General features: G+C 45.5%; 4 non-coding genes and 6 pseudogenes across 4 annotated transcripts; all 10 read left to right on the top strand.

The window, feature by feature from the left end:
* The first annotated feature begins 1,118 nt into the window (after window positions 1–1,118).
* On the top strand, window positions 1,119–1,324 carry LOC142695683 (U2 spliceosomal RNA; annotated as a pseudogene).
* A 1,288-nt stretch (window positions 1,325–2,612) lies between these two features.
* Window positions 2,613–2,803, top strand: LOC142695772 (U2 spliceosomal RNA). Its single transcript, XR_012863800.1, has one exon. It is a non-coding gene; the product is annotated as a U2 spliceosomal RNA (small nuclear RNA).
* Window positions 2,804–9,453: 6,650 nt separating this feature from the next.
* On the top strand, window positions 9,454–9,626 carry LOC142695694 (U2 spliceosomal RNA; annotated as a pseudogene).
* A 6,852-nt stretch (window positions 9,627–16,478) lies between these two features.
* LOC142695658 (U2 spliceosomal RNA) lies at window positions 16,479–16,670 on the top strand. The gene has a single exon (XR_012863744.1). It is a non-coding gene; the product is annotated as a U2 spliceosomal RNA (small nuclear RNA).
* A 1,288-nt stretch (window positions 16,671–17,958) lies between these two features.
* Window positions 17,959–18,028, top strand: LOC142695745 (U2 spliceosomal RNA; annotated as a pseudogene).
* A 787-nt stretch (window positions 18,029–18,815) lies between these two features.
* Window positions 18,816–19,000, top strand: LOC142695706 (U2 spliceosomal RNA). Its single transcript, XR_012863764.1, has one exon. It is a non-coding gene; the product is annotated as a U2 spliceosomal RNA (small nuclear RNA).
* Window positions 19,001–20,288: 1,288 nt separating this feature from the next.
* LOC142695771 (U2 spliceosomal RNA) lies at window positions 20,289–20,479 on the top strand. The gene has a single exon (XR_012863799.1). It is a non-coding gene; the product is annotated as a U2 spliceosomal RNA (small nuclear RNA).
* Window positions 20,480–21,767: 1,288 nt separating this feature from the next.
* On the top strand, window positions 21,768–21,878 carry LOC142695730 (U2 spliceosomal RNA; annotated as a pseudogene).
* A 1,242-nt stretch (window positions 21,879–23,120) lies between these two features.
* LOC142695632 (U2 spliceosomal RNA) lies at window positions 23,121–23,299 on the top strand (annotated as a pseudogene).
* A 1,288-nt stretch (window positions 23,300–24,587) lies between these two features.
* LOC142695737 (U2 spliceosomal RNA) lies at window positions 24,588–24,657 on the top strand (annotated as a pseudogene).
* Window positions 24,658–25,210: the final 553 nt, after the last annotated feature.

Raw genomic sequence — 25,210 nt, 5'->3', positions numbered from 1 at the left:
TTAATTGTCAAAAGCATTATTCTACCTATGATTTTATATGTTGCTTTGGTTTTTCCTCCTGCTGTTGCTATGTTAAAAAAAGTGAATAGAGTTTTGTTCCTTTTTTTATGGGGGAGCGGGATTGAGAAGGCAAGGAGAGAAATTCTAATGAAAAGCAGACGTAATGGAGGCTTGGATTTCCCAAATTTGGAGATTTTCATTGGAATTAATTGTGTACGTTTTTTTGTTGAGCTTTTATTTAAAGAATCCAAGGCTTCTAGAATGTCGAAGTATTTAGCTGGAACGGTGATTCAGCGTTTAAGGTGGGAAAAACGGAATTTATGTAAACCAATTGCTTTTCAGTGCACAGGGTGGTATTTGTATGTAGAAAAATTTATCAAAAAATTCCAGCTAGAGGATGTAAGAATGGAGAGATTTCTGAGTGAAAAGAATGTTCGTGAGAAGTATGTGTATGAATAATGTGATGTGTTCTGTAAATGGTTTGAATTCGAAGGAGTCTAAGTCTGTGTGGAAGAAGATTGTTACGTATAATGTCTCAAATAAGCAGAAAGATTTGTTATGGATGTCGGTACATGGAGTGTTGCCTGTAAGGAGTGTTCAGAAAAGAAGAGGTTTGGTTGCATCTGAAAGGTGTCCGAGAGAAGGTTGTGGGGATGATGAGGATGTGAGTCATGTGTTTTGGTCGTGTAAGCATGCAAAGGATGTTTGGAAAAAGTTGAGTGGGTTGTGTGAAGAATTGACTGGTTTGAAGGTTTTGACGTATGAAATTGTCTTGTTTGGTTTGTGTAGTTTGGGTAGTGAAAAGGATAGAGTGTTGTGGATTTTTCTGACTTGTGTGAAAGAAGTATTGTGGAATACGAGGAATTTGAATGTGTATAAAAGAGAAGTATTTGAGATGGAGGATGTGGTTAGTATGGTATTGGCTAAATTGTATTTTTATTATAAATGGGATCTAGAAAGAGGTATGGATGCGGAAGGGATATGGCGAATGTTGAAATGGAGGTATTTAGTTTGAGGAATTTGTTTGATTTATCTTGTATTTGATGGAAAAATAAAATAATGAACCAGAGTGATGAGATTTTTTGAAAAATAGAGAGGTGGTTTGAACAACTACAGTTCTCGGTTTTATTCAAAAAAACCTGAATGGTTTAATAAAAAAAAAAAAAAAAAATCTGTTCTTATCAGTTTAATATCTGATACGTCCCCTATCTGGGGACCATATATTAAATGGATTTTTAGAACAGGGAGATGGAAATAGAGCTTGCTCTGTCCACTCCACGCATTGACCTGGTATTGCAGTATTTCCAGGACCGGTGCACCCTTCCCTTATGTGTTGACTAAAATCAGATTCCAAAAGTGCTATTTGTGTTTGCTATTGTTTTTGTCTTTCTGATGGGATCTCCCCTTTTAATCCCATTATTTCAACACCTGTTGGACAATGCATTTGTACAGTCATGTGTGATAATGAGCTCATTTATTAAATGCAATTAATGAATACATTGCCACCTCTTGTTGTGTGTGTGTGTGTGTGTGTGTGTGTCTTCTGTGTTTCTGTGTTTCCGGCATTTCACATTGGAACAGCTCATTCACCTTCCTTGTCTTCTCTCCGCCCTCCCTCCTAGGTAAGTTAAAGAGCTGCACCTGAGCCAGCCACTGATTGATGCAGCACCACAGTCAAATAGTGGAGTGGAGTGGAGTAGGGGAACAGCAAACAGCCATTAAAGCAGCCAGCCGCCTACCCGCCACAATGGACCTACCTGTGTACACTAGATGGATGTGATGGAATGTACTGTCGTCCCTACATTTCAAGAAGAAGTAAGAATTGCAGTTGCAACAAACCCTTGCTTGCCTACAAAGAGAGCAGCAATTTGGATTTGTTACTTTGTTACCTGGAAGAATAACAAACTGTGCAAGGATGGAGGTTGTAGGAGCAAGGAGAAGTTGTCTGTAAAGTTGGTGGATGCTTATTTTCCATTTTGCAGTCCCTTGTCTCCCTCTTGTGGCCTCCTGGAGGCAAATAAATGTGCAAAAAAAAGACAGCCTGGCGGCCGGCTGTTGCAGTGTTGCCCTCTCAGGCAACACTGAGTGACTGACTGAGCCTCACCGTCTTATATAAAGTTCAGACGGAACTTTGCACGTGTCATAGTGGAGCCCTCAGGATTCCAGAGCCAGCTTTCTGACATCATAATGGGGCCTCAGAGATAGATAAAAGCCTGGGCCCAGGCAGTGTTGGTCAGTGCTGCTCAGCAGGCAGCACTGGACTGGATTAAAGCTGATACAAGGTGTGAAGGAACAAGGGGTGGCTGTGGGCATGCACTTGCTGCCGCTGCCAGTGTTTATCTGCATGGCAGGAGGGCATTTGGGCGTTGCCAGGAAGGCGTTTTTATGTAGATTCCTCCTCTTTCAGCACTGCATTGTGGTGCAAGCAAAAGAAGCAAATCCTGTGTAGCTTCCTCTCCGGCCTTTATTCACCTCCCTCCCGCTTAGTAGCTGTAAATGTGTGTGAGCCTGCAGGGCCCCATGGAATTGCCTAGGAGTAGGCTGAATCAATCGCTGCAAGGGGTGAACAGCAGTATGGGACAGGCTCGGGCAAGGCAAGGGCCGCTCGGGTTATCGCTTCTCGGCCTTTTGGCTAAGATCAAGTGTAGTATCTGTTCTTATCAGTTTAATATCTGATACGTCCCCTATCTGGGGACCATATATTAAATGGATTTTTAGAACAGGGAGATGGAAATAGAGCTTGCTCTGTCCACTCCACGCATTGACCTGGTATTGCAGTATTTCCAGGACCGGTGCACCCTTCCCTTATGTGTTGACTAAAATCAGATTCCAAAAGTGCTATTTGTGTTTGCTATTGTTTTTGTCTTTCTGATGGGATCTCCCCTTTTAATCCCATTATTTCAACACCTGTTGGACAATGCATTTGTACAGTCATGTGTGATAATGAGCTCATTTATTAAATGCAATTAATGAATACATTGCCACCTCTTGTTGTGTGTGTGTGTGTGTGTGTGTGTGTCTTCTGTGTTTCTGTGTTTCCGGCATTTCACATTGGAACAGCTCATTCACCTTCCTTGTCTTCTCTCCGCCCTCCCTCCTAGGTAAGTTAAAGAGCTGCACCTGAGCCAGCCACTGATTGATGCAGCACCACAGTCAAATAGTGGAGTGGAGTGGAGTAGGGGAACAGCAAACAGCCATTAAAGCAGCCAGCCGCCTACCCGCCACAATGGACCTACCTGTGTACACTAGATGGATGTGATGGAATGTACTGTCGTCCCTACATTTCAAGAAGAAGTAAGAATTGCAGTTGCAACAAACCCTTGCTTGCCTACAAAGAGAGCAGCAATTTGGATTTGTTACTTTGTTACCTGGAAGAATAACAAACTGTGCAAGGATGGAGGTTGTAGGAGCAAGGAGAAGTTGTCTGTAAAGTTGGTGGATGCTTATTTTCCATTTTGCAGTCCCTTGTCTCCCTCTTGTGGCCTCCTGGAGGCAAATAAATGTGCAAAAAAAAGACAGCCTGGCGGCCGGCTGTTGCAGTGTTGCCCTCTCAGGCAACACTGAGTGACTGACTGAGCCTCACCGTCTTATATAAAGTTCAGACGGAACTTTGCACGTGTCATAGTGGAGCCCTCAGGATTCCAGAGCCAGCTTTCTGACATCATAATGGGGCCTCAGAGATAGATAAAAGCCTGGGCCCAGGCAGTGTTGGTCAGTGCTGCTCAGCAGGCAGCACTGGACTGGATTAAAGCTGATACAAGGTGTGAAGGAACAAGGGGTGGCTGTGGGCATGCACTTGCTGCCGCTGCCAGTGTTTATCTGCATGGCATGAGGGCATTTGGGCGTTGCCAGGAAGGCGTTTTTATGTAGATTCCTCCTCTTTCAGCACTGCATTGTGGTGCAAGCAAAAGAAGCAAATCCTGTGTAGCTTCCTCTCCGGCCTTTATTCACCTCCCTCCCGCTTAGTAGCTGTAAATGTGTGTGAGCCTGCAGGGCCCCATGGAATTGCCTAGGAGTAGGCTGAATCAATCGCTGCAAGGGGTGAACAGCAGTATGGGACAGGCTCGGGCAAGGCAAGGGCCGCTCGGGTTATCGCTTCTCGGCCTTTTGGCTAAGACCAAGTGTATTTATACAGGAGGTTTTTGGTCAGAAGGTGCTCAGGTACCCTCTCTCTCGGCCTCGGGGGATCGTCCAGGTTCGCCTGGACTTCACCCCCGTGCTGCTATTTGGGAGAGAGGCTTAGTCCTGAGCAACGAGTTGCGATCCCCCCCAGCCCCTTGGTCTCCGTAAGACAAGGGGCGCAGCGAAAGCTGTGCGGTTCGACCTGGCCACGCAAATGGCAGGCGAACCCGATGCGGTGCCGGTGTACGCCCGGCTTAAGAATTCTGCACGATTTATCGTGGCAGAGGGTGGAGGCGGTCCCCGTGGTATTAAATTTTTAGTCCACGCCATTTTGGAAGATCTGCTGGCGGTCCACAAGAACGAGCTCTTGGCTATCCAGGACTACCCGAAGCGAGGAATCTACGATGTCACCTTCATGGGAGAAGGAATACTCCGTGATGCTATGGACCGAGCTGAGAGGAAACAAGGTGAACTCGTAGCAGCGGGAGTCAAGGTAGTAGAGCATGAATTTGAAATAACCAAACTCGTGGTGATTAAAATGTATTCCCCATATGTGAGAGATATGGAAGTGGCAGCATTTCTAGCTGCCTACTTCAAAAATGTCAAACTCCTGGGGAAAGTGATGAACGAGTGTGGAGTGTGGACCGCCAAATGGAAGTTTTTAGTTACGCTGATTAAGGACCCCTCCACCCAAGAAACGAGATTACCACCGGCTCGTTTTAAAATTGGAAATGTGAATGGCGACCTCTACTTCTCAGGGATGCCAAACTTCTGCAGGGCTTGTGGTACCTATGGACATACCAGTTTTAACTGCGATGTCACCTGCAGAAACTGTGGAAGCAAAGAGCACAATATAAGGGAGTGCACAGAAGAAAAAAAATGCAACTTTTGTCAAAAAACTGGTCACTTGTATTTTTCTTGTCCTCATAGGTACCGAAGCGGAGAAGAAGAGCAACCCGGGGCGCCCCCACGTGCTCCACCAGCGGACCAGCCCCGCCCTCAGGGAGAGGAACAAGCCAATGCTGCAAAGGAGCAGCGGGGTACCTGGGCTTCAAGGGTACGGTCTGTTGGAGCCAAAGCAGGTACCTCACAGCCAACAGCCTCAGAGGAGAGAAGGGAGTCCAGTGCGAAGGAAAAACGCCAAGCCAAACGTAAGGCTGAGAAGGGGCAGGCCAGTGAGATAACTGAGGCATCCCAGAGTGCTGGTTGCTCAGTGGATGCCGGGCCTGCTCCCAATCCTGGGTCTCTAGATACGGAGTCTGAAGAGGAAGGTTGGCTGAAAGTGGGTCCCCGTAAAAAGGGTAAACAGGAGCGTGCCGGTAGGGGGGTGACAGGGGAGGAGCAAATGGATACGTCCGTAAAGCAAAGTGAGGCTCCTCCTAGGACCGCCCCCTCGTCGTTACTGGTGAGGAGGGTGGGCACTGTTCCCCCCGAGCCAACCGACACCCCGCCATGTGCGCAACCTCCCCCTCTAGAACGGCCTGCACGGCCTGCACGGCCTCAGGGGGGAGCGGCGGGGCCCTTGGGGGACCCACCCGATACAGACCTATATGGTCAGCCGTTAGAGACCCAGGTAAGGCTGTGTGAATCTGGACTCCCTGTATACGAGATGAGGGCTGTTGGCTCGACGCTCACGGAAGGTAGTTCCTCTCCTGAATCATCCCCTTTCTCGCTAGAGTCAGACGAGGGCGGGGAGATGAGTTCAAGCGAGATTTCTGGTATTGCTGGTGGGGGCCAAGTCTGATTTTAAGTAACACGATTATTTATTTTTTAAAATCAAGACTAACACAATTAAAACTCCACGATGTCTGAAATAAAGGGGATCTCCCTCAACGTGAGGGGCGCCAAGTCCAAAGTCAGAAGGGTTGCTCTCTTCAGTTTTTTATCTGGCCTGGCAGCCTCTGTTTTTTTCCTGCAGGAGTGCGGCATTCCCCATGCAATGAAGTACCATAAATACAAAGAGGATTGGAAGTATGGTCCATCAGTCTGGTCTGGATCTAACGAGTCCAGATCAGCAGGGGTCGCCATTCTTTTTAAGGGAAACGTTTTTATTGATTTTATTCAAGAGATTCTTCCAGGACGTATTTTATTGGTTAAAGCTTTTATTGACGGCGTAAAATGGCAGTTTTTAAATTTTTACGGCTCACCTGACAAAAAGGAGAGAGCAGAGATGCTAGAAATGTTACCTCTTTTTATTAATACAACTGAGCCTTTTATCCTCGCAGGTGATTTTAACTGTATCCTGAGGGGGGAACGCCGGCTTACCAGTACTACAAGTAGGAATTACGATAAGACCTCTGGACTGCTCAAAGATATTGTAAATGATTTTAAATTAACAGATTTGTACAAAGAATGTAATAGGAGCAGCCCAGAGGAAGCCGGCGTTACCTGGAGCAACGCCACCTGTAGCTCCAGGATAGATTTTATTTTTTGTAATGAGAATGTACTGCCTTTTAATTGTGAAGTTTTAACTAATGTTTTCTCAGATCACAAGCTTTTATCATTTTATGTAAAGCGTGATTTTAATAAACCGGTGTGTAAGAAGTCCTGGAAGTTAAATGTTTCCCTTTTAGAGGATCCACAGGTTTTTACTGATTTTATTGAATTTTACCAAAAATGCAGGCGGGGGAGAGACATGCGTACTCCCATCAGTGCATGGTGGGAGAAAATGAAAAAAAGAATAAAGGAATTTTTTATTAAAAAGAGCGTGGCGAAAGCCAGAGAAAAACATGCTTTTTTTAAAATTCTCAGCACCCGTCTGCAGACCCTGTACAAGATGAGAGATAATGAAATTGACGTTAAAACTGACATCACTAATTTAAAAAAAGAAATAGCTCAGTGCCTGGAGCAGAAAGGCAAAGAAATAATTTTCCGTTCCAAAATTCAGCATGTGGAGGAGAATGAGACCTGCTCCAGGTACTTTTTAAAAAAAATTAACAATAAAAAGGCTATTATTAAAAATATTGAAGGTGTGTCAGATGTACAGGGTATTTTAAGTAAAGTTCATGAGTTTTATGCTGACCTTTTTAGTGTTAAAACTGTGGATCATAATTTTATGCGTGACTCACTGAAGGAGATTACTACTGTTTTAGACCCTGTCTCCCAGAATTTTTTATTACAGGAGCTGACGGAGCAGGAGGTTTTAGAAACGGTAAAGAGTTTTAAAGCCGGAAAAGTTCCCGGACCGGACGGTATACCCAGTGAGTTTTATGTCAAATTTTATGACATTTTAAAAGAGGATCTTTTTAGCCTTTTTTATGAAGTTTTTAATTCCAAGATGCTGCCTAAGTCCTGGCGGAAGGGTGAGGTCTCCCTGCTACATAAGAAAGGTGACATCGCAGTTTTGAAGAACTGGAGACCAATAACCCTTCTGAATAGCGACTATAAAATAATGGCAAAAGTGTGCGCAAATAGATTAAAAGCCATAATACCCCACATTGTACACTCTAACCAGGTGTGTGGGGTGCCAGGCCGCAGCATCTGGGATAATCTTAACCTGGTAAAAGATGTGATTGAGGACACGAGGTCTAGAAGAGGTAAATTAGCCATTTTATCTATAGACTTCGAGAAGGCGTTCGACCGTGTCTCTCATTTTTATCTTTTTAAGGTTTTAGAGCGTATGGGTATACCTGAAGGATTTTTATTATCACTTAAAGCCTTTTATAAAGATTGCACAAGCAAAATTTTAGTGAATGGTTTTAAGACACAGGACGTGATTTTAGACTCAGGGGTGAAGCAGGGGTGTCCCTTGTCCCCACTGCTTTTTATTTGCGCATTAGAGCCTCTACTGTGTACAATTCGCCGCGATAAGTTAATACGTGGAGTCCCCCTGCCCGGGGGTGGCGGCGTAGAGGCTAAAGCAGTGGGGTACATGGACGATGTAGCGGTTTTTTGCAGGGACACCCTGTCGCTTCAGAGAACCCTCAGACAAGTTGAGTTTTATTGCTGTGCTTCCGGTTTTAAGGTGAACTTCGACAAAAGTAATATTTTAAATATAGGAAGCATGGCTTTTAGAGACATACCCGTCCCTGTGTCAGATAATATTACGATTTTAGGTGTCTCCTTCAGTGAGTGCGATAATGGTTTTATCAGTTGGGACATGGTGGCGCAGAAGGTAAATCAAAAAATATGTATGTGGAACATGAGAAAACTTACCATGGAGGGAAAAGTTTTAATTATTAAAATGGTCATTTTACCCCTGCTTTTATATCTCAGTATGGTTTTCCCTCCCCCCACGGTTTTATTGCAAAAAATTACTAAAGCATGTTTTACCTTCTTTTGGAGTTCCAGAATGGAGAAACTTAAAAGAGAGATTGTGATGAAATCCAAACCGAAGGGTGGCAAAGATTTTCCGAATTTTAACAGGTTTCTTTTAATCAAGTTCTTCAGTTTCTGTTTTAATTCCCTTTTTAAAGAACATTATTGGTCCTATTTTTTACGTTTTAATACAGGGTTTTTAATGCGAAGGTTTGGGTGGTTCAACATTGTTTTATCCTCACCTTACGCTTTTAAACTCTCAATAAACTATGTGATTTTAGAAAAGATAGTGACCTTATTCAATCTGAAGGGAAAAAATGTAAATGAGCTGAAAAATAGTAAAAAATTAATTAAAGACCTAAGAGAAAGTGAGACGGTCAGCAGGATTGAGAATTTTAATGAGGAACGAAGTGCTTTTATCTTCAAAATTATTAATGTGTTTTATCTTTTTAATACACAGATGGACCTGGCCTGGAGCTGCATTCATCAATGTCTTCCATGCCGGGCATTCCAATACAGAAGGAGGCTCGCGAGGTCTGCCGTCTGCCCGAGGGAAGGCTGCCAGGCCGAGGAAACGATTCGACACATTTTTTGGACGTGTGATTTTGCGAAGGAATTTTGGAAAAAAATATTCCCTCTTTTGGTAAAGATGGCAGACCTGAAAGACTTGAATTATGAAGATATTTTATATGGACTATTTGGATGCCCAACCGCGAGCCAAAAGATAATAGCGTGGAAGACGATGAATTGCGCCAAAGAAGCTCTATGGAAGGCCAGGAACATCCTGATTTTTAAGCACGATGTTTTATCTACTGATGATGTTTTAGGTCTTTGTTTTAGCGAAATGTACATTTATTATTTATTAGACAAAAAAAGAAATGCCACCCTTCTTAATAAATGGTTTGTGAAAGAATGGAACTCCAACATATAAAGATTTGCCACCATGTCCCTTTTATGTAATGTAATGCAATGAAATATTGATTTTATTGTTATTCATTTGTACAAAAGTTGGTTTTATTGTAAACTGTATTTTTTATCATGAAATAAATCATTGACACCCCTGAAAAGGGGTAGCCAACTTAAAAAAAAAAAAATCTGTTCTTATCAGTTTAATATCTGATACGTCCCCTATCTGGGGACCATATATTAAATGGATTTTTAGAACAGGGAGATGGAAATAGAGCTTGCTCTGTCCACTCCACGCATTGACCTGGTATTGCAGTATTTCCAGGACCGGTGCACCCTTCCCTTATGTGTTGACTAAAATCAGATTCCAAAAGTGCTATTTGTGTTTGCTATTGTTTTTGTCTTTCTGATGGGATCTCCCCTTTTAATCCCATTATTTCAACACCTGTTGGACAATGCATTTGTACAGTCATGTGTGATAATGAGCTCATTTATTAAATGCAATTAATGAATACATTGCCACCTCTTGTTGTGTGTGTGTGTGTGTGTGTGTGTGTGTCTTCTGTGTTTCTGTGTTTCCGGCATTTCACATTGGAACAGCTCATTCACCTTCCTTGTCTTCTCTCCGCCCTCCCTTTTAGGTAAGTTAAAGAGCTGCACCTGAGCCAGCCACTGATTGATGCAGCACCACAGTCAAATAGTGGAGTGGAGTGGAGTAGGGGAACAGCAAACAGCCATTAAAGCAGCCAGCCGCCTACCCGCCACAATGGACCTACCTGTGTACACTAGATGGATGTGATGGAATGTACTGTCGTCCCTACATTTCAAGAAGAAGTAAGAATTGCAGTTGCAACAAACCCTTGCTTGCCTACAAAGAGAGCAGCAATTTGGATTTGTTACTTTGTTACCTGGAAGAATAACAACCTGTGCAAGGATGGAGGTTGTAGGAGCAAGGAGAACAAGTTGTCTGTAAAGTTGGTGGATGCCTATTTTCCATTTTGCAGTCCCTTGTCTCCCTCTTGTGGCCTCCTGGAGGCAAATAAATGTGCAAAAAAAAAGACAGCCTGGCGGCCGGCTGTTGCAGTGTTGCCCTCTCAGGCAACACTGAGTGACTGACTGAGCCTCACCGTCTTATATAAAGTTCAGACGGAACTTTGCACGTGTCATAGTGGAGCCCTCAGGATTCCAGAGCCAGCTTTCTGACATCATAATGGGGCCTGCCTCAGAGATAAAAGCCTGGGCCCAGGCAGTGTTGGTCAGTGCTGCTCAGCAGGCAGCACTGGACTGGACTGGATTACAGCTGATACAAGGTGTGAAGGAACAAGGGGTGGCTGTGGGCATGCACTTGCTGCCGCTGCCAGTGTTTATCTGCATGGCAGGAGGGCATTTGGGCGTTGCCAGGAAGGCGTTTTTATGTAGATTCCTCCTCTTTCAGCACTGCATTGTGGTGCAAGCAAAAGAAGCAAATCCTGTGTAGCTTCCTCTCCGGCCTTTATTCACCTCCCTCCCGCTTAGTAGCTGTAAATGTGTGTGAGCCTGCAGGGCCCCATGGAATTGCCTAGGAGTAGGCTGAATCAATCGCTGCAAGGGGTGAACAGCAGTATTAGGCAGGCTCGGTCAACGGCCGGCCCATTCGGGTTATCGCTTCTCGGCCTTTTGGCAAGATCAGGTGTAGTATTTCTGCATCTGGTTTTGTTGGGAGGTGTCCGGGGTACCCTGCTCCTTGGCCTTGGGGGATCGTCTCTTTTCACAGAGAGACTTCACCCCCTTGCTGCTATTTGGGGAGTGGGCTTAGCCCCCGGACAACGAGTTGCGATCGCGCCTTACCCAAGAGGTCAACCGGCCTTGAGGCGTTTTTCTAAGAGCGTTCCGAGGGCGTTTATCGGGCTTCGTAGGTGTCTGGGGTACCCTAATCCTTGGCCTTGGGGGAGGGTTCCACTTAATTGTGGAATCTGAGCCCTTGCTGCTATAAGGGACAGGCTTAGCCCCCAGGCACTGAAAATGCCATATACATTTGGATTTGCATCCGGGGACACCCGGTTGCGCCAGTCCGTCCGCATCGAGGTGGAAGAAGGCCATCGCCAGCGGAAGAACCTTCGCTTCATTGTGGAGGTGATTCTGCTGGACTTCCTGGGGCTCAAGCGGGCGGACATCCTGTGTCTCAACGACCAGGAAAGCCGCGGTCGGTACACCGTATCCTTTACGGCCGCGGCATGTTGCGACAACATGCACAAAAGATTGTCTGATGCGGACCAGAGTGAGGAGCGGCTAAATGGACTGAACTTTTTATTCCTCTACGGGGAGGAAGAAGTCCCGCTCGTGATGTGCATGTTCAGTCCATTTGTCTCAGAGTGTGACATTGAAACCTTCCTCAGTCGTTACTGCAGGGAGGTCCGCTTCTCACATAAAATCTTGAACACCCAGAGCTTCTGGAATGGCAAAAGAAAATATTGGGTGAAGTTCCGCCAGGATCCCAATGGCATTGGAGGCTTACATCACCCACCCCAGAACTTTGCCATTGGGAAGAATCGAGGATTCCTATTTTACCCCCAGATGCCAATAGCCTGCCGGAACTGCTTGAGATATGGCCACACCAGAGAACATTGTGACCGGCCCCATGTGGTGCAGTGTAACAGGTGTGGCCAGGTTGGACACGTAGCGGCAAAATGCAGTTCCGAGGTGTTGTGCAATCTGTGCGGCATGACTGGGCATGCTTTTAAAGATTGCCCCCGCAGAGCGAAATCTGGGCCACCCAGACCAGGGCCAGAGCGGCAGTTTGCAACATGTGCAGACGCCGCTGGTAATGCCCCAAAACGAGCATTGACGACTGAGGGGTCCAGGCCAAAGTCCTTCACAGCTCCATCGGGGGGCCCACCGATGTCAGCCTCGAGGGACGGCCATAGGGATTCCACCGGGTCCAGGCAGAGCAGGAGGAATTCTGACTCTGCTGGACATAAGTTGACCGGCACCTCTGCAAACAGGTCCTCTGCTCCGCCTGCAGTGGACCCTGTTGAGGCAGTGGTTAGCGACAGGCGTCGTGGCTCCGTAGGTTCTGCAGTAGGACCTGACGCCTGTCCCAAGAGTGTGGGCATGGAGCGGAGACACTCTGTGTCAGACGAGGGCTCCATTAAGAAAACCCTAAAATATGCTGGATTGGAGCCTCGTTTTGACCATTTCCGGTCAACGGGGGGGTCGGAGCAAAGTTCCTCCACTGCGGTTGTGGAGGGGCTTGCGATGAAGGCTCCCCGTAAGCAGGCAAAGGTTGCCAAGAGTGATGGGACCTCACAGGCCCCTGTGCAGCTGCCCAGGAAGGACATCAGCGATATCTTCAGCCAGGGGCCAGAGATGGGTGAGAGCGACTTCGAGGAGATGGATAGGAGCCATTCTGCAAAGAGACAGCGAGAGGAAGAGGAGTCCGGAGTTCGGAGGAAAGCTGCCTATCGGAGTTCGGATGAGAGCAGTGTGGGGGTTGGAGCCGCCCACGTATCTGGCTCTGACCCTACCAACATCCAAGATTTATTGACCCCTCAAAAAGGGGGTCCAGACTCGCAGCTGATCTCCGAGTACGACTCTTCTGGTTCGGACCCTGACCTCAACTAAGACTATGTTGGTTCCTATCAAAGTCGCCTCACTAAATGTGAGGTCCCTAAAGAGCCCTGTCCGCAGGACTGCTTTATTTTCATTTTTAGAGACTGTGGACTTTGACCTTTGCCTGCTTCAAGAATGTGGAATCCCTAATGACTTGGAATATCAAGATTTAAAGATGGACTGGAAACTAGGCCCCTCAGTCTGGTCTGGTGGAAATGACTGTCGCTCTGCGGGGGTTGGATTGCTCTGCCGAGGTCGTTTTATCTCCATCCAAACAGTGACTGAAATCATGCCCGGCAGAGCTATTTTAATACATTTGCTTTTTAATGGAATTTTAATTCGTGTTTTAAACGTTTATGCCCCTCCTACCAAACAGGAGAGGGCAGAACTATTAGAGATTTTACCATTGTTTTGTGTTGGGTCTACCCCCCTGCTGGTGGGTGGTGATTTTAACTGTGTGCGAGATGGAGAACACCGGCAGGGTGGGGATTTTAATCGAAAAATTGACCGTACTTCTTACCTGCTCAAGAATTTTATTGGTGATTTTAAATTGAAAGATTGCTGGAGGGAACTCTTGCCTGCGGACCCAGGCCCCACCTGGTCCAATGGAAGAGTGAGCTCCAGAATTGATTTTATTTTCACTTCTAATAGTTTTATTCCCAAAAAATGTTTGCTTTTAACAAATATTTTATCTGATCACAAGCTCCTTTCAGTGCACCTGGAGCTAGAGGGAGAGCAAAAAGCTTGTAGGGGTCCCTGGAGACTAAACACCACACTCCTGGAGGACCCCATCATTAAAGAGGAGTTTGTGCGGACCTACCAGTGTTGGCAGTCCCATAGAGCGCCCAGTCAGCCTATGCTACACTGGTGGGAGGGCATTAAACCCAAAATCAGAGCTTTTTTTATTCGAGCAGGTAAGAAGAAAGCAAAAGAGAAAAAACAATGGTTTTATGTTCTTAATAAACGTTTACATGTACTTTTTAAATTGAAGGAGATTGGTATGGATGTTGATGATGATATCTTAAATCTTAAAGCTGAAATAAAATATGCCATAGAAGAGAAAGGGAAACAAATAATTTTTAATTCACATGTAAAGCACCTCGAGGATGGCGAGAAGTGTTCCCGGTTCTTCTTCAAAAAGGTAATGGATAAACGAGATGTCATTTTAAACCTTGAAGGAGAAACCACTATGGTCGGCATTTTAAATTCTGCTTTTAATTTCTACCAATCTCTTTTTAACAAGAAAAATATTGATCCTTCCTTTTTAGAACATGTTCTTAATTCCCTTGATGCCAAGCTAGATATTTTAGACCAGGAAGTTTTATCCCGTAATATTACCTTGGAGGAACTTTTATTTGCTTTTAAAAGTTTTTCTAATGGGAAAGCTCCTGGGGAAGATGGTCTGCCCATCGAATTTTATCATGCTTTTTGGGAAATTTTAAAGAATGACATGTTTTTATTGTATAAGGAAGTTTTTATTACTGAAGAGCTGCCCCCTTCCTGGAGGAGGGGGATTGTGTCCTTAATTTTTAAAAAAGGTGAGAGGGACCAGTTAAAAAACTGGCGCCCTATTACTCTTTTAAACGTTGATTGTAAAATTTTAGCTAAACTAATAACAATCCGTTTTAAACCTTTTATTCATAAATTAATCCATCCAAACCAGGTATGTGGGGTACCTGGGAGGTCAATTACTGAGTCCCTGAATATTTTACGTGACATCATTTGGTATTTTAAAGAAAGGGGTCAAAGCCTTGCTATTTTATCCTTAGATTTCGAGAAGGCTTTTGACCGGGTCTCCCATGAATATCTTTTTATGGTTCTTAAAAAGATGGCTGTTCCTGAAATTATTTTAACACGTATTAAGCTTTTATATCGATCCTGTTTTAGCCAAATTTCTATCAACGGATTTTTAACTAAAGGTGTTCCTCTTTTATCAGGGGTGAAACAGGGGTGCCCGTTGTCTCCGCTCCTTTTTATTTGTGCCATAGAACCTCTGTTCACCCTAATAAGAGATGATAAAGTCATCAGAGGCGTGCCCATACCTGGAGGAAGGGGGAACCAGGTAAAAATCCTAGGCTATATGGATGACGCCACCGTCCTATGCCCAGACGCCGCTTCTATGAGACGGGCATTGAGGAACACCGGCTTTTTTTGTGAAGCCTCTGGTTTTAAATTAAACGTTGATAAGTGTGACTGTTTTTATACTGGTGTATGGGATTCCTCTGTGACACCAGGAGTTAACATGCAGCAGGATCAGATAAAAATTTTAGGAATTGTTTTTAATCAAGAAAACGATGGGAGACCCAATTGGGATTCAGTAATTGCCAAAATGGAAAAAAAGGTTTTAATGTGGAATTTGAGAAATCTCACCATGGAGGGAAAAGTTTTAATAATTAAATCTGTTTTATTACCCATAATGCTTTATGTAGCTATGGTTTTCCCTCCAACAATTTTATATATTAAAAAAGTGACCAGGATCTGTTTTATGTTTTTATGGGGTTCCAAAATGGAAAAACTAAAACGTGATTTTATGTACAGATGTAAGGACAATGGCGGGAGAGATGTTCCTAACCTTTTTAACTTCTTTTACATTAAATACTTTTGCTTCTGTTTTAAAATATATAATTCTGATGGTATTTTTAGCTACTTTTTAAAGTACGCTACGGGCATGATTTTTAAACGATGGTTTCGTGTCCCTTTGAATTCTCCTGTGCTTCTGTGTCCCCCAAAACAATATGCGGTGCTCGAAAAAACTGTCAGGCTCCTAGGTCTCCAAGAATTGGAGCCTGACATATTGGGGGACCAGAAAAAAGTGTCACTCTCCTGTAGGCGGCAGGAGGATACACTGGCAGTTTCAAATTTCTCACAGGCAAGGTCCAAGGTGGTGTGGCGGAACGTTTTCGGGAAATTTATGGCAAATGTGCACAAGGACCTTGCCTGGGCAATCGTTCACCAGTGCCTCCCTACTCGTGAATTCCAGCATAGGCGAGGACTGGTGGCGAGAGCCAAGTGCCCGAGAGACAGGTGTGGTGACGACGAGACGATAATGCACCTGTTTTGGAACTGCCCATATGCACAGGAGGTTTGGAGGAAGGTAGGCCCATTGCTGAAATGGGCCTGCGGTCTTAAAGATCTTAAATTTGAATACGTGTTTTATGGTCTTTTTAACTGCCCAAGTTTTAAACAGCAAATGGTCTGTTGGATCATTTTAAACTGTTTTAAGAATGCCATTTGGAAGGTTAGGAACATTCTGCTTTTTAAACATGATTTTATTGACGTTAAAAATTGTGTGAAATATGCCCTAAGTGAAATGTATATTTATTATCTTAGGGACAAAAAGCAGCTAGGGGTAAAAGAAGCAACATCCATGTGGTGTTTGCAAATGTGGAATACCATAACATTGTAAATAAAAATGGTTTTATTCTTTTATGTCTTTTATGCCCTGTATAAATTTTATCCTGCTATTGTTCTGTACTTTTATTATAACATCTGTATTAATGGTCTTATTATTATTACTTTTGTATTCATTTAAATGTATGAATATTCATGTATTATGCTGTTGATTTTATCTTGTGGTTTCAATTTTAAAAAAAAGTCTGTAAAATATATTATTTTTGCCAATAAAAAACTTTGTTGAAACCTTATCTGTTCTTATCAGTTTAATATCTGATACGTCCCCTATCTGGGGACCATATATTAAATGGATTTTTAGAACAGGGAGATGGAAATAGAGCTTGCTCTGTCCACTCCACGCATTGACCTGGTATTGCAGTATTTCCAGGACCGGTGCACCCTTCCCTTATGTGTTGACTAAAATCAGATTCCAAAAGTGCTATTTGTGTTTGCTATTGTTTTTGTCTTTCTGATGGGATCTCCCCTTTTAATCCCATTATTTCAACACCTGTTGGACAATGCATTTGTACAGTCATGTGTGATAATGAGCTCATTTATTAAATGCAATTAATGAATACATTGCCACCTCTTGTTGTGTGTGTGTGTGTGTGTGTGTGTGTCTTCTGTGTTTCTGTGTTTCCGGCATTTCACATTGGAACAGCTCATTCACCTTCCTTGTCTTCTCTCCGCCCTCCCTCCTAGGTAAGTTAAAGAGCTGCACCTGAGCCAGCCACTGATTGATGCAGCACCACAGTCAAATAGTGGAGTGGAGTGGAGTAGGGGAACAGCAAACAGCCATTAAAGCAGCCAGCCGCCTACCCGCCACAATGGACCTACCTGTGTACACTAGATGGATGTGATGGAATGTACTGTCGTCCCTACATTTCAAGAAGAAGTAAGAATTGCAGTTGCAACAAACCCTTGCTTGCCTACAAAGAGAGCAGCAATTTGGATTTGTTACTTTGTTACCTGGAAGAATAACAAACTGTGCAAGGATGGAGGTTGTAGGAGCAAGGAGAAGTTGTCTGTAAAGTTGGTGGATGCTTATTTTCCATTTTGCAGTCCCTTGTCTCCCTCTTGTGGCCTCCTGGAGGCAAATAAATGTGCAAAAAAAAGACAGCCTGGCGGCCGGCTGTTGCAGTGTTGCCCTCTCAGGCAACACTGAGTGACTGACTGAGCCTCACCGTCTTATATAAAGTTCAGACGGAACTTTGCACGTGTCATAGTGGAGCCCTCAGGATTCCAGAGCCAGCTTTCTGACATCATAATGGGGCCTCAGAGATAGATAAAAGCCTGGGCCCAGGCAGTGTTGGTCAGTGCTGCTCAGCAGGCAGCACTGGACTGGATTAAAGCTGATACAAGGTGTGAAGGAACAAGGGGTGGCTGTGGGCATGCACTTGCTGCCGCTGCCAGTGTTTATCTGCATGGCAGGAGGGCATTTGGGCGTTGCCAGGAAGGCGTTTTTATGTAGATTCCTCCTCTTTCAGCACTGCATTGTGGTGCAAGCAAAAGAAGCAAATCCTGTGTAGCTTCCTCTCCGGCCTTTATTCACCTCCCTCCCGCTTAGTAGCTGTAAATGTGTGTGAGCCTGCAGGGCCCCATGGAATTGCCTAGGAGTAGGCTGAATCAATCGCTGCAAGGGGTGAACAGCAGTATGGGACAGGCTCGGGCAAGGCAAGGGCCGCTCGGGTTATTGCTTCTCGGCCTTTTGGCTAAGATCAAGTGTAGTACCTGCTCAAGCTGAGGTTAGTAATCATCCCTGCCGGTGGTACGTGGGCCATCGTAGGGGGATGACAGAACGCCGAGGTGAGGGCAGGGAACCACAACGGTCATCGCTCTGGTGTACGCATTTGGTTTAAAGGTACCATTTGTAGGTGACCAGGCGACCGCCGGATCGAGGTCATTAGGCCGGGTAGTTTGGAAGCCCGAGTTGCTATGTGCCCCAGGGCTGGTGACCCTGGGGTGCCCTAACTCACTGGGGGTGGGATCCCACTGAGTGAAGGCACACTTGCACGCACTCTCTTTCACGCTATATGAGCACACACCTTTATTCTCCCGGCCTTCTGGCTGGGAGATGAGGAATTTTTTATACCTGGCGGATGTCCAGGCTGTATCACAGCGCACATCCACTTATTTAATTTTGTTTTTCACTGTGTGTTTGTCACGTTTGTCACAAGGATTTTGGGATGCGGTGCCCTTTTGGGACCCTCCTGAGGTCTAGGGGGAAAATGTGTGGCCTTCTGGTTCCTTTTTCCCCTGCAACCCGGCCTCCCTTCTTCGGAGGGGAGGTGCAACTAGGATGCAGGCTCCTAGGTGGACACTGGGGTGGCAGCCCAGGTAGAAGCCTAGGAGTGTGTTTGGGTCTCCCTAAGCTTCGGCGAGGGGGGACCATCGATCCTTGATCCTCTAGGCCTATGGTTTGGAGGGTCAGGGAATGGTTATGCGGGGCCTCTCTCTTTTAAGAGAAGGGCTGCGATAGACCGCATCCTTGTGCACTTTTTGTGTGGCACCTCTGCACTTTTTATGCACTTGGGTGATAGAAAGCACGACTCGGGCTTTCAATAAAAAAAAAAAAAAAAAATCTGTTCTTATCAGTTTAATATCTGATACGTCCCCTATCTGGGGACCATATATTAAATGGATTTTTAGAACAGGGAGATGGAAATAGAGCTTGCTCTGTCCACTCCACGCATTGACCTGGTATTGCAGTATTTCCAGGACCGGTGCACCCTTCCCTTATGTGTTGACTAAAATCAGATTCCAAAAGTGCTATTTGTGTTTGCTATTGTTTTTGTCTTTCTGATGGGATCTCCCCTTTTAATCCCATTATTTCAACACCTGTTGGACAATGCATTTGTACAGTCATGTGTGATAATGAGCTCATTTATTAAATGCAATTAATGAATACATTGCCACCTCTTGTTGTGTGTGTGTGTGTGTGTGTGTGTGTCTTCTGTGTTTCTGTGTTTCCGGCATTTCACATTGGAACAGCTCATTCACCTTCCTTGTCTTCTCTCCGCCCTCCCTCCTAGGTAAGTTAAAGAGCTGCACCTGAGCCAGCCACTGATTGATGCAGCACCACAGTCAAATAGTGGAGTGGAGTGGAGTAGGGGAACAGCAAACAGCCATTAAAGCAGCCAGCCGCCTACCCGCCACAATGGACCTACCTGTGTACACTAGATGGATGTGATGGAATGTACTGTCGTCCCTACATTTCAAGAAGAAGTAAGAATTGCAGTTGCAACAAACCCTTGCTTGCCTACAAAGAGAGCAGCAATTTGGATTTGTTACTTTGTTACCTGGAAGAATAACAAACTGTGCAAGGATGGAGGTTGTAGGAGCAAGGAGAAGTTGTCTGTAAAGTTGGTGGATGCTTATTTTCCATTTTGCAGTCCCTTGTCTCCCTCTTGTGGCCTCCTGGAGGCAAATAAATGTGCAAAAAAAAGACAGCCTGGCGGCCGGCTGTTGCAGTGTTGCCCTCTCAGGCAACACTGAGTGACTGACTGAGCCTCACCGTCTTATATAAAGTTCAGACGGAACTTTGCACGTGTCATAGTGGAGCCCTCAGGATTCCAGAGCCAGCTTTCTGACATCATAATGGGGCCTCAGAGATAGATAAAAGCCTGGGCCCAGGCAGTGTTGGTCAGTGCTGCTCAGCAGGCAGCACTGGACTGGATTAAAGCTGATACAAGGTGTGAAGGAACAAGGGGTGGCTGTGGGCATGCACTTGCTGCCGCTGCCAGTGTTTATCTGCATGGCAGGAGGGCATTTGGGCGTTGCCAGGAAGGCGTTTTTATGTAGATTCCTCCTCTTTCAGCACTGCATTGTGGTGCAAGCAAAAGAAGCAAATCCTGTGTAGCTTCCTCTCCGGCCTTTATTCACCTCCCTCCCGCTTAGTAGCTGTAAATGTGTGTGAGCCTGCAGGGCCCCATGGAATTGCCTAGGAGTAGGCTGAATCAATCGCTGCAAGGGGTGAACAGCAGTATGGGACAGGCTCGGGCAAGGCAAGGGCCGCTCGGGTTATCGCTTCTCGGCCTTTTGGCTAAGATCAAGTGTAGTATCTGTTCTTATCAGTTTAATATCTGATACGTCCCCTATCTGGGGACCATATATTAAATGGATTTTTAGAACAGGGAGATGGAAATAGAGCTTGCTCTGTCCACTCCACGCATTGACCTGGTATTGCAGTATTTCCAGGACCGGTGCACCCTTCCCTTATGTGTTGACTAAAATCAGATTCCAAAAGTGCTATTTGTGTTTGCTATTGTTTTTGTCTTTCTGATGGGATCTCCCCTTTTAATCCCATTATTTCAACACCTGTTGGACAATGCATTTGTACAGTCATGTGTGATAATGAGCTCATTTATTAAATGCAATTAATGAATACATTGCCACCTCTTGTTGTGTGTGTGTGTGTGTGTGTGTGTGTCTTCTGTGTTTCTGTGTTTCCGGCATTTCACATTGGAACAGCTCATTCACCTTCCTTGTCTTCTCTCCGCCCTCCCTCCTAGGTAAGTTAAAGAGCTGCACCTGAGCCAGCCACTGATTGATGCAGCACCACAGTCAAATAGTGGAGTGGAGTGGAGTAGGGGAACAGCAAACAGCCATTAAAGCAGCCAGCCGCCTACCCGCCACAATGGACCTACCTGTGTACACTAGATGGATGTGATGGAATGTACTGTCGTCCCTACATTTCAAGAAGAAGTAAGAATTGCAGTTGCAACAAACCCTTGCTTGCCTACAAAGAGAGCAGCAATTTGGATTTGTTACTTTGTTACCTGGAAGAATAACAAACTGTGCAAGGATGGAGGTTGTAGGAGCAAGGAGAAGTTGTCTGTAAAGTTGGTGGATGCTTATTTTCCATTTTGCAGTCCCTTGTCTCCCTCTTGTGGCCTCCTGGAGGCAAATAAATGTGCAAAAAAAAGACAGCCTGGCGGCCGGCTGTTGCAGTGTTGCCCTCTCAGGCAACACTGAGTGACTGACTGAGCCTCACCGTCTTATATAAAGTTCAGACGGAACTTTGCACGTGTCATAGTGGAGCCCTCAGGATTCCAGAGCCAGCTTTCTGACATCATAATGGGGCCTCAGAGATAGATAAAAGCCTGGGCCCAGGCAGTGTTGGTCAGTGCTGCTCAGCAGGCAGCACTGGACTGGATTAAAGCTGATACAAGGTGTGAAGGAACAAGGGGTGGCTGTGGGCATGCACTTGCTGCCGCTGCCAGTGTTTATCTGCATGGCAGGAGGGCATTTGGGCGTTGCCAGGAAGGCGTTTTTATGTAGATTCCTCCTCTTTCAGCACTGCATTGTGGTGCAAGCAAAAGAAGCAAATCCTGTGTAGCTTCCTCTCCGGCCTTTATTCACCTCCCTCCCGCTTAGTAGCTGTAAATGTGTGTGAGCCTGCAGGGCCCCATGGAATTGCCTAGGAGTAGGCTGAATCAATCGCTGCAAGGGGTGAACAGCAGTATGGGACAGGCTCGGGCAAGGCAAGGGCCGCTCGGGTTATCGCTTCTCGGCCTTTTGGCTAAGATCAAGTGTAGTACTTTAGGGTATTGCCTTGTTTCTTGGTCAGGAGGTGCCCTGGTACCCTTTTCCTTGGCCTGGGGGGATCGTTTCTCTTAGGAGAGACTTCACCCCTCTGCTGCTATTGGGGAGGAGGATTAGTCCAGGGCAACGGGGAGCGATCACCTGCCTGGTACTCCGGTACTGAAGGTATTTCTTTGGAGATTGCTGGAATTCTTTTGGAGCAGGATGGAGGAAATTCCCGAACATATGCGAACCAGGAATGCGGTCCGGTTTTTCGTGGAGGAATCTGAGAGGCAAAGGAAGGATTTGGAGTACATCACGAAGGTCCTTTTGTTGGATTTCTTTCAGCTGGAGAGATCGTGCATTTTGGCGGTGATGGACTATCCGAGGAGAGGGTGCTTTGACGTTACCTTCGCTACAGAAGAAATTTATTCAGATTTTTTGGAACGCTTGAAGGAAGGTAAAAGGGACCCAAGACTTGTGGGTGTGAAGGTAACACCACATTTTGTGCCAAACAAGAAGTTGGTGGTCGTAAAGATGTTTTCGCCTTACGTGGAGGAAGAGGACATTAAGTCATTTCTCACTAAGTTTTGTGAGGAGGTGGTGGGAAAGGGGAAAGTGTTTAACCCCTTTGGATTTTGGACTGGGAAATGGAAATTTCTTTGTAAATTTGTGAGAATTGGTGAATCTAGAAACCTATTGTTTCCTCCAGCGCGGTTTAAGATTGGAAGTGCATGTGGAAATTTATTTTTTTTGGGAATGGATATGTTTTGTTTGAATTGTAAAGATTATGGTCATGAGAGAGAAACGTGTGAGAAAGTAATGTGTACAAAATGTCTGCAAGAGGGGCATAAGTATAATGAATGTCAGAAAGGGAAAGTATGTAATATGTGTGGAGAGGAGGGGCACATATTCAAATCATGCCCAAAGAAAAGCAAACGTGAGGTACAAGAGGAAAATAAGAAGATAGTCAAAAGAAAGGAAGCGGAAGTTAGTTTGGAAGAAGGAAAGCTTCAGAAATTGGAAGGAAGTGGGCAAAGTGATGAGAAAAAAAGGAAAAAAGCAGAGAGAAAGAAAAAAAGTGTCATTTCAGAAGAGGAAAGAGCAGAAAGAGACAGGTTACTGGAAGAAGTAGAGCAGTTACGTAGTAAAATAAATTTTGAAAAAATGCGGAGAAGGGTGCGGCTCTGTGTAAGAGAAAATTTACCAGGGTTTCTTGAACGGTATGGTGTGCCAACGTGGTTAGCGTGCATTGTAAACTGTGAATGGGATGGTAATGATTTGCAGGAACATTTAGTGGATATGTTAGGAACTATTGCTGTTAAAAAAGGAATGTTTTTTTGATTTCTTAAAAGGATCTGTTCTTATCAGTTTAATATCTGATACGTCCCCTATCTGGGGACCATATATTAAATGGATTTTTAGAACAGGGAGATGGAAATAGAGCTTGCTCTGTCCACTCCACGCATTGACCTGGTATTGCAGTATTTCCAGGACCGGTGCACCCTTCCCTTATGTGTTGACTAAAATCAGATTCCAAAAGTGCTATTTGTGTTTGCTATTGTTTTTGTCTTTCTGATGGGATCTCCCCTTTTAATCCCATTATTTCAACACCTGTTGGACAATGCATTTGTACAGTCATGTGTGATAATGAGCTCATTTATTAAATGCAATTAATGAATACATTGCCACCTCTTGTTGTGTGTGTGTGTGTGTGTGTGTGTGTCTTCTGTGTTTCTGTGTTTCCGGCATTTCACATTGGAACAGCTCATTCACCTTCCTTGTCTTCTCTCCGCCCTCCCTCCTAGGTAAGTTAAAGAGCTGCACCTGAGCCAGCCACTGATTGATGCAGCACCACAGTCAAATAGTGGAGTGGAGTGGAGTAGGGGAACAGCAAACAGCCATTAAAGCAGCCAGCCGCCTACCCGCCACAATGGACCTACCTGTGTACACTAGATGGATGTGATGGAATGTACTGTCGTCCCTACATTTCAAGAAGAAGTAAGAATTGCAGTTGCAACAAACCCTTGCTTGCCTACAAAGAGAGCAGCAATTTGGATTTGTTACTTTGTTACCTGGAAGAATAACAAACTGTGCAAGGATGGAGGTTGTAGGAGCAAGGAGAAGTTGTCTGTAAAGTTGGTGGATGCTTATTTTCCATTTTGCAGTCCCTTGTCTCCCTCTTGTGGCCTCCTGGAGGCAAATAAATGTGCAAAAAAAAGACAGCCTGGCGGCCGGCTGTTGCAGTGTTGCCCTCTCAGGCAACACTGAGTGACTGACTGAGCCTCACCGTCTTATATAAAGTTCAGACGGAACTTTGCACGTGTCATAGTGGAGCCCTCAGGATTCCAGAGCCAGCTTTCTGACATCATAATGGGGCCTCAGAGATAGATAAAAGCCTGGGCCCAGGCAGTGTTGGTCAGTGCTGCTCAGCAGGCAGCACTGGACTGGATTAAAGCTGATACAAGGTGTGAAGGAACAAGGGGTGGCTGTGGGCATGCACTTGCTGCCGCTGCCAGTGTTTATCTGCATGGCAGGAGGGCATTTGGGCGTTGCCAGGAAGGCGTTTTTATGTAGATTCCTCCTCTTTCAGCACTGCATTGTGGTGCAAGCAAAAGAAGCAAATCCTGTGTAGCTTCCTCTCCGGCCTTTATTCACCTCCCTCCCGCTTAGTAGCTGTAAATGTGTGTGAGCCTGCAGGGCCCCATGGAATTGCCTAGGAGTAGGCTGAATCAATCGCTGCAAGGGGTGAACAGCAGTATGGGACAGGCTCGGGCAACGGCCGGCCCATTCGGGTTATCGCTTCTCGGCCTTTTGGCTAAGATCAAGTGTAGTACCTGCTCAAGCTGAGGTTAGTAATCATCCCTGCCGGTGGTACGTGGGCCATCGTAGGGGGATGACAGAACGCCGAGGTGAGGGCAGGGAACCACAACGGTCATCGCTCTGGTGTACGCATTTGGTTTAAAGGTACCATTTGTAGGTGACCAGGCGACCGCCGGATCGAGGTCATTAGGCCGGGTAGTTTGGAAGCCCGAGTTGCTATGTGCCCCAGGGCTGGTGACCCTGGGGTGCCCTAACTCACTGGGGGTGGGATCCCACTGAGTGAAGGCACACTTGCACGCACTCTCTTTCACGCTATATGAGCACACACCTTTTTTCTCCCGGCCTTCTGGCTGGGAGATGAGGAATTTTTATATACCTGGCGGATGTCCAGGCTGTATCACAGTGCACATCCACTTATTTAATTTTGTTTTTCACTGTGTGTTTGTCACGTTTGTCACAGGATTTCGGATGCGGTGCCCTTTTGGGACCCGTCCAAGGTCTAGGGGGAAAATGTGTGGCCTTCTGGTTCCTTTTTCCCCTGCAACCCGGCCTCCCTTCTCCGGAAGGGAGGTGCAAGTAGAAGCAGGCTCCAAGGTGG

Source organism: Rhinoderma darwinii (assembly GCF_050947455.1).
Source record: "Rhinoderma darwinii isolate aRhiDar2 chromosome 5 unlocalized genomic scaffold, aRhiDar2.hap1 SUPER_5_unloc_48, whole genome shotgun sequence".
NCBI classification, from domain to species: Eukaryota; Metazoa; Chordata; class Amphibia; order Anura; family Rhinodermatidae; genus Rhinoderma; species Rhinoderma darwinii.
This window is presented reverse-complemented; position numbering and strand designations above follow the sequence as displayed.